The following is a 14,978-nucleotide window of genomic DNA, read 5'->3' on the forward strand; positions in this document are numbered from 1 at the left end:
TAAATTATACCACTTGCACATTAAGTGATAAAATACAACTTGCACTTGCAAGACGTATCTTAGTTGTAGCAAGTTATATCTTAGTTGTACTTTTTAGTTATAGATTAGTTATAGCTTAGTTGAAGCAAATTGTAAATCAATTTGCACAAGTTGTATGTTGAAGATTGAGGGGCAAAACTCTTCTATAAATAGAGACCTTTGCCCTCTCATTTAGGACACCATCAACAAGTGATAATACAATATCTCCTTTCTCTCTACAAAGTTATTTTAGTTTGCTTCTTTTGTTTATTTCCAATTATATAGTTTTATAACACGTTATCAGCATGAGACTCTGCCGCCTCAAGAATTTTTTTGAAAGCCAAGGTATTATTTTTATTCTCTCTATTTATGGCTAACCTTACAAAACTTGAGTTTGTTGCCCTTGATATTTCGGGCAAGAATTATCTATCATGGGTGCTAGATGCTGAAATCCATCTGGATGCTATGGTCTTCCAGACACCATTAAAGAAAAAAATAAAGCATCCAACCAAGAAAATGCCAAGGCTATGATATTCTTGCGTCATCACCTTGATGAGGACCTAAAGATTGAATATCTTACTATTAAGGATCCACTCATTTTATGGAAAAACTTGAAAGAAAGGTATGACCATCTGAAGATGGTCTTCCTCCCAAAAGCACGACATGAATAGATCAATCTAAGGCTACAAGATTTCAAATCAGTTATGAAGTATAACTCTGAGATGTTCAGAATTACTTCTATATTGACACTATGTGGAGAAACGATTAGTGATTCTGATAAGCTGGAAAAGACGTTCTCCACTTTTCATGCCTCGAATGTGCTCCTGCAGCAGCAATATCGAGAGAAAGGTTTCACAAAGCATTGTAATTTGATTGCTCATTTTCTTGTGGCTGAACAAAATAATGATTTGCTGATGAAAATCACGAGAATCGACCTACTGGCGCTGCACCATTCCCTGAAGTGAATGAGGTGTATGCCCACTACTCTAGGCGTGGAAAAGGTCGTGGCCCCGGTCGTGGTCATGGTCATGGTCGTGGTCGTGGTCGTAGTCGTGATAATGGTCAAGGAAGAAATAATTTCCCTGGCGTTAATCATTCTTCGAAGAAAAATTACTACCAAAAGGGGAAAAAGAAGGATGAGGGGCATGGAGTGCCAGAAGCACGTGACTCAGAAAATAAATGCTATCGTTGTGGTGGAAGTGGACATTGGTCATGTACATGTAGGACGCCAAAGCACTTGGTTGAGCTTTATCAAGCATCAATGAAAAGGAAAGAGAAAAATCCTGAAGCTAATTTTATCTCTAAAGATCAAGTTGATATTACTCACTTGGATGTTGCCGATTTTTTCGAGCACCCTGAAGGAAAAATAGATCACTTGATTGGTGATGGATCTATTGTTAAGAATGATTGATTTGCTTAATTTTGGTTTTTGCTAATTCGTAGTAGTAAGCAAACAAAGATCATGTAATCGTAGTACTAGTCTATTTCCATTTTCATGCTTATTTCTGATTTTATCATAGTAGTAATAGATCATGTAATCGAAGTACTAGTCTATTCCCGTTTTTATATGTTAAACATTTTGGTTTTTAAATGATAGTAGTAATATTTACTATTACTTTTATTTATGTATGTCATTTGAAGATATGGATATCTCTCAAAATGAGTTTGAATTAAAATTCAATTGTGAAGGCATTTGTTTGATTGATTCTGCTACAACGCACACGATATTCAAAGACAAGAAATATTTTTCTCATTTACTCATGGGCAAGATAAATGTTACTACGATTTCTGGTAGTACTAATTTGATTGAAGGCTCCGGAAGAGCCATCGTAAATTTGCCTAAGGGAACAAAACTCATTATAAACGATGCCATGTTCTCTCCTAAGTCTCAAAGGAATTTATTGAGTTTTAAAGATATCCGCCAAAATGGATATCATATTAAGACAATGGATGGGATGAATCTTGAATATCTTGGTATCACCAAGAATGTCTCGGGCCAGAAATATGTTATAGAAAAGTTCCCTGCTTTATCTTCTGGCTTATATTGGACAAAAATGTTATATCCCATATTTTCATACATTGGGACGTTTTAAAATAAACGCGACAAGTTAGAGACAAACTATCTTAAGATACGAAGTAGAAATTTTAACTTTTGGTTTCGTTTCGAATCACAAGTTGTCTACAATTTTCGTTTGGCATGGAAGTTTTAATGGAAATTTGGGATTAAACTAATCACACTTGGATTAATAAGTGGGATTGGGAAGACAAAAAAAAAAAAAAAAAAAAAAAACAGCCCACTTTTAGGCCATGTTTGGCCGTGCATTACAATGCTTTGGTCAAGGAATCTTGACCCAAAATTAGTGTGATCCACATGTCCAAATCAAGGAGGGGAACATATAGACACAAAAATCTGCTCACTCCACATTTTCACAAAGTCATTTCAACATTCAAAGTTAGAGAAAGTAGAGTGTAGAGAGAGGAGCTCTCGGCTAAGAGCTAGCCGAGAGTGAGGTTCAAGAATTTCTTCAAAAATTTCAGTTTTCTCCACCAATTTAACTCCTCATCTAGTGTATAAGGATGTGTAGTAGTTGTTGAAAAGAAACAAGGAAGTGTAGCACCTCAATAGAGTTGAAGTTTCGGCCAAGGTGAAGAACAAGATTGAAAGGTAAGAATGCTTATTGTTCTTGTGTTGTATGATGATTTGAATGTATAGTTCATGAATGTTGTTGTTGGATTGTTGTTGTAGTTGAAGTAGAGAGTGATCCGTGAGTGAGGTGAATTCATGATTGATTTCATTTTGTATGTATTGTTGATGAATTGAATATGTATCAACATAGGTAAATGAACAAAGATTGTAGAAGTTTGGTCGTGATGTTGCATGTTGGATATTGGACTGTTTTTCTTGAAATGAAAATGAGCCGTGTGTTGAAGGTTCTAATGAAGTCATGCTTTATCTTCTTGAACATGTATTGGAAATGGATTGAATGTGTTGTAGTTGGATAAACGGATAAAAATCATGAAATTTTGGGAAGGGTGTTGTAGCCGTGAAAAAGGGACTGTTTTAGGGGAGATTTAGGGACTGTTTTGTGTCACATTTGGATTGTTATTGTTATGGACATTATGGTGTATTGTATGCATGTTGAATATGTGAATTGAGGTGTTAAAGAAATGAATTATGATGAAGTGTATAGGCAGTCCAAAACCATGGACAGTTTTGATGTTAGAAGTGAATTTGTGTGTGTTGAATGTTGATTCTTGTTGCAAACGTTTAGTGAAAGTAAAGTGCATTGATTCAAGTTGAAATTGAGATGAATTGTGGGATGTTGTAAGAATGGAAATGATGCTAAAACAGTTCCAAAAATCATGAAATTAATGTCATTAAACATGTTGTTGTCGTTGTGAGGTTTTAGTGTCGACAATGTAGCTATTTGCGTACGAATTTGGTGATATATTTATCGTGTGACTGCTGGTCGTATTTTACTGAAATTATATGTGGTTTGCTTGGTATGTTCGTAATCGTTTGCAAGAATTCCGGGCACCTTTATGTTGTTGGTTAGGGACTGTTTTGGGCGTGTTGATTGGTTAGGGACTGTTTTGGGCGTGTTGTTGTTAGGAACTGTTTTGGACATGTTGTTTTCTTTAAATTGGAAAGACTAATGATAGTTAAGAATATATATTGCATTTACGTTGTTTGGGTTGTTGTAAAGTTGTTACACGAAAACGTTAAGGCTACGGATTATTAGGAGTAACTTGAGAATGTAGTAGCCGTATGTGAATCGTTATGGAATGTTGTGAATGTGGGATATTTGGAATGTTATGTGGGCTGTCCGGATTGGTATTGAACATATGATTATTGATGTTGGATTGGTTGTATGTAGTTGGTTTGAATGCGAACGAAACGTCGTTTAAACGTTAGAAAGGGATTGTGAGCGTCAAAATACGTATTAAATTCCTTTGTAGACTAATTGTAGCTCTTGATATCTTGATATAGGATAAGTGTTATTGGGCAGAAAGTACAAGTATAATACGACTAAACGCTAAAGGTATGTAAAGCCTATTCCTTCTTTCTTTTGGCATGTCCTAGACGTAAGTATGAAACGATATGAACCTTGGGGTAAATTCTACTCTCTAGTTCCATGCATGACTTATGATTCTATATTTCCTTAATGCTATTGTCACAAGCCTACTATATGATTGACTAATGAATGATGTATAGAAGTTTCTACTCTTAAAGAATTGCACAAATAGAGGCATACTTGACTTTCAAAAGCTACACCATGTTAAGTTGATACATGTACACGAAATCTGAAACGTTTCTTGTTATAGTTTGTTATGAGACTTAAAAAGAATTGAATATGAATATTATTTTGACACTTTAGAGCTGGTTAGTGCTTGTCCATTGAGTCTCAAAAGATGAATTGCATATATGTGGTTGCTATTTATTCTACTCGTGCTTACCGCTATATCCTTCACTGAGTCCCGGGCCAGGACACGTTCTCGTGCGCATATTTACTATATTAATCACCGAGTCCCTCACTAGAGGGCCGGGACACGTTATATATATATATATATATATATATATATATATATATGATATGATGATATGATGATATGATGATGTGATGATATGATGACATGATGATATGGAGATGGTGGCCAGGAGAGCATATTCCCTATTACTGAGTCCCTTATTAAAGGGTCGGGACACGTCTATGTTTATGTTTATGATGCTATGATTTTAATTACCGAGTCCCTTATTAAAGGGCCGGGACACGTTATATATGTTATATACAGAATGATTATGCAGCTTTGATTACAAAACTCTATAACGATATTGATATGAGATTTATACAGATGAAATATGTCCAAAGGCAAGTTTTATGAATTTCTGATTGTTGCATTGGGTCCTACATACTTTGTCTCCTTATGAGTCTATTACTACATTTCATGCTTTACATGCTCAGTACATATTCCGTACTGACCCCCTTTCTTCGGGGGGCTGCGTTCATGCCCGCAGGTACAGATGCTTATGTTGGTAACCCGCCAGCTTAGGAGTCCTATCCAACTATCTTGGAGTGCTCCCTTGTCCTGGAGCCTAGCTTTTTGGTACAGATTCACCTGTGGTATATATGTGGCTATTCAGGGGTACGGCGGGGCCCTGTCCCGTCATATGATACTGTTGTTATTCTTAGAGGTCTGTAGACATATGTGTGGGTTGTGTATCAATGTTGTTCAGTTGTGTCTATATTATGACTTATGTTTGGGGCGTACCCATTCGTGATGGCAGCCTTGTCGGCTTGCATATATATGTATGTTTGGTATGTTGCATATCGTGGCAGCCTTGTCGGCTTGCGTAGAAATATATATGTTGTTGTTTAAAAATTGTAACTCCTCAGGAGACAGGTGCCTACGACATACAAAATTTTGACAACTTTAAAACAACACCCTACCTTTTTATACAAATAAGTTCATGACATGCTAGTTATAAATGATTACAGTTAACAGGCAATATGAGTGTCCAACTCGGGCACTAGTCACGGCCTACGGGGTTGGGTCGTGACAAAAAATTAGTGCAATTGAGGCACATTCTATTGTAAACCAGAAGTTTACTAATTCCAATACTTTCGTACTTTGGCATGATCGACTAGGACATCCCGGATCTATAACGATGAGGCGAATTATAGAAAATTCAAATGGGTATCCATTAAAGAACCTGAAGATTCTTTCAAATGATGAATTTTCTTGTACTGCTTGCTATCAAGGCAAGTTGATTATTAGGCCATCACAAACAAAAGTTGGGATTGAGTCCCTAGCATTTTTGGAACGTATACATGGGGATATTTGTGGACCTATTCACCCACCTAGTGGGTCGTTTAGATATTTTATGGTCTTAATAGATGCTTCTTCTAGATGGTCTCATGTGTGCCTACTGTCATCTCGCAACCTGGTGTTTGCAAAATTATTGGCACAAATAATTCGATTACGGGCACAGTTTCCTGATAATCAGATCAAGTCTATTCGCCTTGACAATGCTGCTGAGTTTTCATCCCAAGAATTTAATGATTATTGTTTATCAATTGAGATAAAAGTTGAACATCCTGTAGCTCATGTTCACACTCAAAATGGTCTTGCAGAATCATTAATTAAACGTCTGCAGTTGATAGCAAGACCATTACTTATGAAAACAAGGTTGCCCACTTCTGTTTGGGGTCATGCAATTTTGCATGCAGCAACACTTGTTCGTCTCAGACCGACAAATTATCATAAATTCTCACCATTGCAATTAGTTTTGGGTCAAGAACCTAATATATCCCATCTAAGAATTTTTGGATGCGCTGTATATGTGCTTGTAGCACCACCACATCGTACTAAGATGGGTCCCCAAAGAAGGTTAGGAATATATGTTGGGTTTGAATCAACCTCCATTATTCGCTACCTTGAACCATTGACGGGAGATTTGTTCACTGCTCGATTTGCAGATTGTCGATTTGATGCGACACTTTTCCAAAATTAGGGGGAGAAAATAGTGAAATCAGAAGAGAAATTTTGTGGAATAATCCATCATTGTCCCATCTTTATCCACGTGCTTCTATTTGTGAGCAAGAGGTTCAAAAGATTATTCACTTGCAGAAAATAGCAAATCAAATGTCAGACGCATTTACAGATTTGAAAAGAATTACCAAATAACATATCCCTGCAGAGATTGTCCCAGTTCGGATTAATGTCCCTGTAGGATCATCTACTAGTATCGTAGCTAATGAGTCCAAAGCACGCCTGAAGCGTGGTAGACCATTGGGTTCTAAGGATCGAAATCTCAAAAAACGAAAAACCAATGAACAAGATGACACTACGAAAGAATCTCATAAAGGAATTCAAGATTTGAGTAATCCTATGATCCTTGAAGAGATCAATGAGCCTGAGACTCAAGAAAATGAGGAACTATCAATAAATCTAATTGATGATGGAAACAATTTGAATCGATCAGAAATAGTGGTGGATTATGTCTTTGCATATAATGTTGCAACAAGAATTATGCAAGATAGTGAGGATCTTGAACCTCAATCTATTGGAGAATGTCGAAAAAGATGCGATTGGCCAAAGTGGAAAGAAACAATTAAATCAGAGTTGAATTCACTTGCCAAACGCGAAGTTTTTGGACCTGTAGTCCAAACACTTAAGGGTATTAAACCTGTTGGTTATAAATGGGTTTTTGTGCGTAAAAGAAATGAGAAAAATGAAATACAAAGATACAAGGCACGCCTTGTTGCACAAGGTTTTTCACAAAGACCTGGTGTTGATTATGAAGAGACATACTCACCGGTTATGGATGCTATAACATTACGTTATCTTATTAGTTTCGTTGTCTATGAGAAAGTTAAGATGCATTTGATGGATGTGATTACAACCTATCTTTATGGGTCACTTTATAGTGAGATATATATGAAAATCCCTGAAGTATTTAAGATGCCTGAAGCATATAGTTCAAAGTCTCGGGAAATAAACTCAATCAGATTACAAAGATCATTGTATGGTTTGAAGCAATCAGGACGCGTGTGGTATAACCGCCTTAATGAGTATTTATTGAAGGAAGATTATATAAATGATGCCGTTTGCCCATGTGTTTTTATAAAGAAAACAACGGGGTTCGTTGTACTTGCTGTTTATGTTGACGACATAAACCTTATTTGAACTCCAGCAGAGCTTCAAAAGGCAATCGATTATTTAAAGAAAGAATTTGAGATGAAAGATCTTGGAAAGACAAAATTATGTCTTGGTTTGCAAATTGAACATTTGACAAACAATATCTTTGTCCATCAATCTGCCTATACAGAAAAGGTGTTGAAATGATTCTACATGAATGAAGCACATCCATTAAGTACTCCGATGGTTGTCCGATCACTTGATGTGAATAAGGATCCGTTCCGACCTTAAGAAAAGAATGAAGAGATTCTTGGTCCTGAAGTACTATATCTTAGTGCGATTGGTGCACTAATGTATCTTGCTAATACTACAAGGCCTGACATAGAATTTTCAGTCAACCTGTTAGCAAGATATAGCTTTGCTCCAACCAAGAGACACTGGAACGGAATCAAACACATAATGCAGTATCTAAAAGGGACTACTGATATGGGCTTGTTTTATTCCAACAATTGCAGTCCCGATCTTGTTGGTTATGCCGATACAGGGTATTTATCTGACCCACACAAAACTCGATCTCAAACAGGCTATGTGTTCACATGTGGGAGCACTGCCATAGCTTGGCGATCTACAAAACAATCTATTGTGGCTACTTCATCAAATCATTCCGAAATAATAGCTATTCATGAAGCAAGCCGAAAATGTGTGTGGTTGAGGTCAATGATACATCTCATTCAAGAAAAATGTGATTTAAAATGTGACAAAGTACCCACGATCTTATATGAAGATAATGCAGCGTGCATAGCCCAATTAAGGGGAGGATTCATAAAAGGAGATAGAACGAAACATTTTTCAACCAAAGTTATTCTTCACACATGATCTCCAGAAGAATGGTGATATCAACGTACAACAGATTCGGTCAAGTGATAATTTAGCAGATTTGTTCACTAAGGCATTGCCAACCTCAACATTTAAGAAGTTGATATACAAGATTGGAATGCGTCATCTCCGAGACATTACTTGATGTTTCCATCAGGGGGAGTGAAATACGTGCTGTACTCTTTTTTCCTTAACCAAGGTTTTATCCCATTGGGTTTTCCTGGTAAGGTTTTTAACGAGACAGCTAGCAATGCGTATTACTAGATATGTGTACTCTTTTTCCTTCACTAGAATTTTTCCCACAGGGTTTTTTTTAGTAAGGTTTTAACGAGGCACATTATGTATTAATAAAACATCCAAGGGGGAGTGTTATGAACTATGTTACAAGATATTTGGATGTATTATTAAGTGTAAATTATACCACTTGCACATTAAGTGATAAAATACAACTTGCACTAGCAAGATGTATCTTAGTTGTAGCAAGTTATATCTTAGTTGTACTTTTTAGTTGTAGATTAGTTGTATCTTAGTTGTAGCAAATTGTAAATCAATTTGCACAAGTTGTATGTTGAAGATTGAGGGGCAAAACTCTTCTATAAATAGAGACCTTTGCCCTCTCATTTAGGACACCATCAACAAGTGATAATACAATATCTCCCTTCTCTCTACAAAGTTATTTTAGTTTGCTTCTCTTGTTTATTCCAATTATATAGTTTTATAACACAGGGAATTTTTATTTTTTTTATTTTGGGGCAAATAATTGTATTATACCAAAAGTGAACGTTTAAGTACAGGGGTGAAACATGCTACTGGACACCGTCCCACTAGTCACCACAGAAACACTACCGGTACATGCTATAAATTGTTTACACAGGATAAAAATTTAAACTCTCCAGCCATTTTGCAAATCTTGTTCTGGGACTAGCTTTGAAGTGAATCTCCTGGATACCCTCATATTTCTCTATTTCCGAATGTGATAAACAGCTCCAACTAACGTCATTCTGTATATCTGAGCTTGTTGACTCCTTCCTCTAGCCATCTTTTCTGCCCAAACTAACTCTTCACTCCATGACTTTGGATTTCTATGTATACTGAGCCAGTGCAGTAGCTTCCCCCATACATAAGCTGATACCTCACAGTAAAAGAACAGATGATTATTTTTTTTTGTTTAGATATGAAATAAATCAATGAATGAACTAGTTTGAAGACCACAACTTGAATTATTGCTCGACAGAAATTCTCATAAAGTGGATTAATCCTTTATTTCTGCAAATCAGTAGAGTTTAAACTTTTATCAATTCAAACTCCAAAAAAAAATTCATGGAGTTTGAACTGTCTCATTTTGGGTCCATCCCATAATTTGAGGAAGGAAACATCTCTCTCATTTTAAGGAAGAAAACAAGGAAGAAAACATTTCCCTTGTTTTGAGGAAAAAAACATATTCCTTGTTTTAAGGAAGAAAACATCTTCCTTGTATTTGGCAAATTGTCAAGTGCTTGCTTGAGTCACAAATGACATCAATAGGTTCATTTCATCCCTATAAATAGGGAAACCTTCTATCATTTGTAGCAATCACCAAGAGCAAGAGAGAAAAACAGTAAGGAAAACACTTGAGTGAGATATATGTATTCAGTTTAGGATTGTTTTTTTGTAATAGTTGAGTGTGAGAGTTGCTCCTCTTATTGCAATTCTGTTCCGGTTATGAATAGAAGACTTTTCCAATCCTAACAAGGGGTATCAAGAGCTTGGTTAATCTTCCAGGCTAATCTTTTAAAGTTTCGTAAAATTTCCAGTCAAATATTTTTTGTCCCAAAATTGTGCTCTGAGTATACCATTAGAAAGATCTCGTTCCGAGGATTCCGAATATATATTTTTTCGGAATTGTTCGACCACCGGAAGGCCTCCAAAAGTCCAGTCAAAGTTTCTCTGTCCACCATCGCCGCCGCCGCTCCGCCACCTTCCGGCCACCAGCTCGCCGGAGAAGACGACCGGAGAAACCCGATACGACCAACCCGTTTTGTCCAGACCAACCCGTTTGACCAGAACCAGATCTGGTCAAAGTCCAATTGCCACATCATCCTTTTGTTGACTTTTTCAACCAGCCAGTGGTTAAACCGGCCCGGTTCGGTTTGAATTAGTGCAACCCGGTTCACTCTGTTTTTGTCCGGTTTTCAGATTGGTCAGACCGGTTCCCTAGGTTTTCGACCATTCCAGATTCAACCGTGAGTCCCGTTTTGCCTGATTCTGCCTCCACAGTCCAGTACAAGCAGATTAGGTGCACTTTATCATGGAGAAATCATCACCGGTTACCATGATTCCGCTAACATCCTCAAATTATAACATGTGGAAACCTCGTATGGAGGACTTGTTAAATTTGAAGGATTTAGCCGAGCCGCTTGAAAATAAAGGTGCCAAACCCGACAAGAAGACAGACGAAGAATGGGCAAGAATGAATAGGAAAACGGTCGCACAAATTCGACAGTGGATTGACCATAGTGTATTCCATCATGTCGCGCAGGAAACGAGTGCTTACAAACTTTGAGAAAAGCTTGGGAGCATGTACCAAGCAAAAACGGCTCGAAATAAAACATTGTTGATGAGGCGATTGGTAAATCACAAGCTACGTAGCGGTACCTCTGTCACAGAACACACAAGTCAGTTCCAAGATCTCATGAACCAGCTAAGTGCAGCCGAATGGGTTCTCAAAGATGAGGAGCAAGCAATCTTGCTCCTAAGTTCTCTACCTGATAGCTGGGAGACTCTTGTCGTCACTTTTAGTAATTCCGCCCCCAATGGTAAGGTGACCATGCAGATGGTCACGGACGCCTTAATAAACGACGAATCGCGAATAAAAAAAGCCGGGGTAGATCAATCATATGCCCTTATTTATGAAAATAGTGGACGCAACGGGGGTAGAAACGGAGGTAGAGGAAGAGGCCGAGGCAAAGGTAGAGGTCGAGGTCAAAGTAGAGGAAGATCTCAAGTTCGAGGGAGATCACAAGAGCGGGGAAAGTCCGTCGATACCAACACTTGGTTCGAGGGCTATTGTAACTATTGTGGCAACTATGACCACAAGAAGGTGGAGTGTCGAAAGCTTAAACGGGAGCAGCCTTAAACTAACCAGAGTTCGAGCAAGGAAGATGGTGAGACCATGGTCACCGTGTCACCAGACATTGCACTTGTTACATGCGGAGAGGAAGCATGCCTACACGTGGGCACAAATGATATTGAGTGGGTGATTGATACTGCTGCATCATTCCATGCCACTCCACACCGGGATTTGTTCAGTACTTATAAATCTGGAGACCACGGCGTTGTGAAGATGGGCAACACCAGTTTCTCGAGCATTGTTGGCATTGGTGATGTGCACATAAAAACCAACAATGGAAGCTCACTTGTGTTAAAAGAGGTTCGTCATGTTCCGGATCTGAGATTGAATCTGATCTCAGGAGTAGCTCTGGATCCACAGGGGTATGGAAATCTGTTCAAGGATGGTACGTGGAAGCTGTCCAAAGGCTCTATGGTTATTGCTAGAGGACATATTTGTGGTACTCTTTACAAAACCAATGTAAATTTGTATCAACCGAGTCTCAATGCAGTTGAAGAAGAGACATCGCCAAACTTGTGGCATAGACGATTGGGCCACATGAGTCTGAAGGGATTGACGACTCTTGCAAAGAAAGAAGCCATCTCAATAGGTAAAGACGTAACTTTAGATCACTGTTTATTCGGGAAACAACATAGAGTTTCTTTCAGTTCCACCAGAAAGAATCGTTCCGAGTTGCTGAGCCTTGTCCACTCTGACGTGTGTGGACCCATTGAAGAAGAATCTCTTGGTGGTAGCAAATACTTCGTGACATTCATCGACGATGCATCACGAAAGGTTTGGGTTTATTGTCTCAAATCGAAGGATCAAGTATTCGATCGTTTCAAGACATTCCATGCTATGGTAGAAAGGGAGACTGGAAAGAAGCTGAAATGCCTCCGATCTGACAATGGAGGCGAGTACACTTCCCGGGAGTTTTTGGCATATTGTGCTGAACATGGGATCAGACATGAGAAAACGGTGCCACGAACACCACAACATAACGGTGTAGCTGAAAGAATGAACCGCGCTATTGTTGAGAAAGTCCGATGCATGCTCAGTATGGCTAAACTCCCAAAGCCATTCTGGGGCGAAGCTGTTCTGACAGCTTGTTATCTTATAAACAGGTCACCTTCAGTCCCATTGAACTTTGAAGTTCCAGAAAAGATATGGTCTGGGAAAGATATTTCATATTCTCACTTGAAAGTGTTCGGGTGCAAGGCATTTGTGCATGTATCCAAGGAGTTGAGGCAGAAGCTTGATCTCAGATCAACTCCGTGTTTCTTTATCGGCTATGGAGATCAAGAGTTCGGATACAGGCTGTGGGATCCCGAAATGAAGAAAGTGATTCGAAGTAGAGACGTCGTGTTCCATGAAAACCAGTTTCATGAGTGTGCTCCAACAGTCAACAAGCAACGAAGTTATCATGCTCCAGATGATGTCCCTGAATCACCACACATTCCTCTCAACAACGAGGAACTTCATGATAATGTCCATGATGAACAAGAAAACATTGATCCGGCAGATGTTGATGATGATCAAAACGAAGAAATTCTTGAGCAGGGGGAGCCTTCACCCCAAGACGCAGCTGGAAATAATCAAGTTCGACGTTCTGCACGAGGGTTAATCCCTCAAAGGTCATACTCGCCAACAGAATGGATCCTTCTTACCAGCGAGGGGGAGCCAGAGAGCTTTCAAGAAGCTCAATCTCATCGTGCAAAATCCAATTGGCGACAGGCCATGGAGGAAGAAATGAATTCTTTACAAAAGAATCAAACATATGAGTTGGTGAAACTTCCTCCGGGAAAGAAGGCCTTGAAGAACAAATGGGTTTTCAAGCTCAAGAAAGATGCTAGCGGAAATATCGTGAAGTACAAGGCAAGGCTCGTAGTCAAAGGTTTCCAACAGAAGGAAGGAATCGACTTTGATGAGATTTTTTCGCCGGTTGTGAAGATGATGTCTATCAGAGTGGTTCTCGGATTGGTGGCTAGTATGGATCTTGAACTTGAGCAGATGGACGTGAAAACAGCTTTTCTGCATGGTGATTTGGAGGAAGAAATATACATGGAGCAGCCCGATGGTTTCCGAATCCCAAAGAAAGAGCATCTCGTTTGCAAGTTAAGGAAGAGTCTCTACGGTCTCAAACAAGCCCCAAGGCAATGGTACAAAAAGTTCGACTCATTCATGCTGAAACATCAATACAAAAGAACAACTACAGATCATTGTGTGTACTTGAAGAAGTTCCCCGATGGAAAATTTATCATCCTTCTGCTCTATGTGGATGATATGCTGATAGTAGGCCAGGATGCAACTATGATCAACAACTTGAAGAAAGATTTGTCTAAGTTCTTTGATATGAAAGACTTAGGCCCTGCACAACATATCTTGGGCATGAAAATCATTCGTGATCGAAAGGCAAAGAAGCTGTTCTTGTCACAAGAGGAATACGTTGAACGCGTGATCAAAAGGTTCAACATGAAAAATACCAAGCCTGTTGGTACTCCACTAGCAAATCACTTCAAGTTGAGCAAGGAAAGTTGTCCTTCTTCCGAAGAAGAAAAGAAGAAGATGAAAGCAGTGCCCTACTCTTCAGCAGTTGGAAGTTTGATGTATGCAATAGTGTGCACAAGGCCAGACATTGCTCATGCTGTCGATGTTGTGAGCAGATACTTATCAAATCCAGGAAGAAAACATTGGGAAGCTGTCAAGTGGATACTACGGTACCTGAAGGGTACATCCAGACTATGTTTGTGCTATGGGGGAGCTAAGCCGATTTTGGAAGGTTACACTGATGCTGACATGGCAGGAGATTATGATAGCAGGAAATCAACTTCGAGTTATATATTCACATTTGCAGGGGGAGCTGTGTCATGGAAATCCAAGTTACAAAAGTGTGTAGCACTATCAACCACAAAAGCCGAATACATTGCCGCAGTTGAAGCTGGGAAGGAGCTTATGTGGCTGAAACGTTTCCTTCAAGAACTGGGTTTCCGACAAGAAGAATACACAATTCATTGTGATAGTCAAAGCGCTATGGATCTCAGCAAAAACTCGAGGTACCACTCACGCACAAAACATATTGACGTTCGATATCACTGGCTCAGAGAAGCAGTCGAGCAACATGAACTGAAGCTCTCCAAGATCAACACAAACGACAATCCTGCAGACATGCTGACCAAGGTGGTACCGAGAGACAAGTTCGAATTGTGCAAAGAACTTGTCGGCATACACTCAAACTAAAAGCCAGTGTACCCTCCTTCAGGTGTATGGGACTGGAGGGGGAGATTTTTTGGGTCCATCCCATAATTTAAGGAAGGAAACATCTCTCTCATTTTAAGGAAGAAAACAAGGAAGAAAA

Source organism: Lycium barbarum, chromosome 9, assembly GCF_019175385.1.
Source record: "Lycium barbarum isolate Lr01 chromosome 9, ASM1917538v2, whole genome shotgun sequence".
NCBI lineage: Eukaryota > Viridiplantae > Streptophyta > Magnoliopsida > Solanales > Solanaceae > Lycium > Lycium barbarum.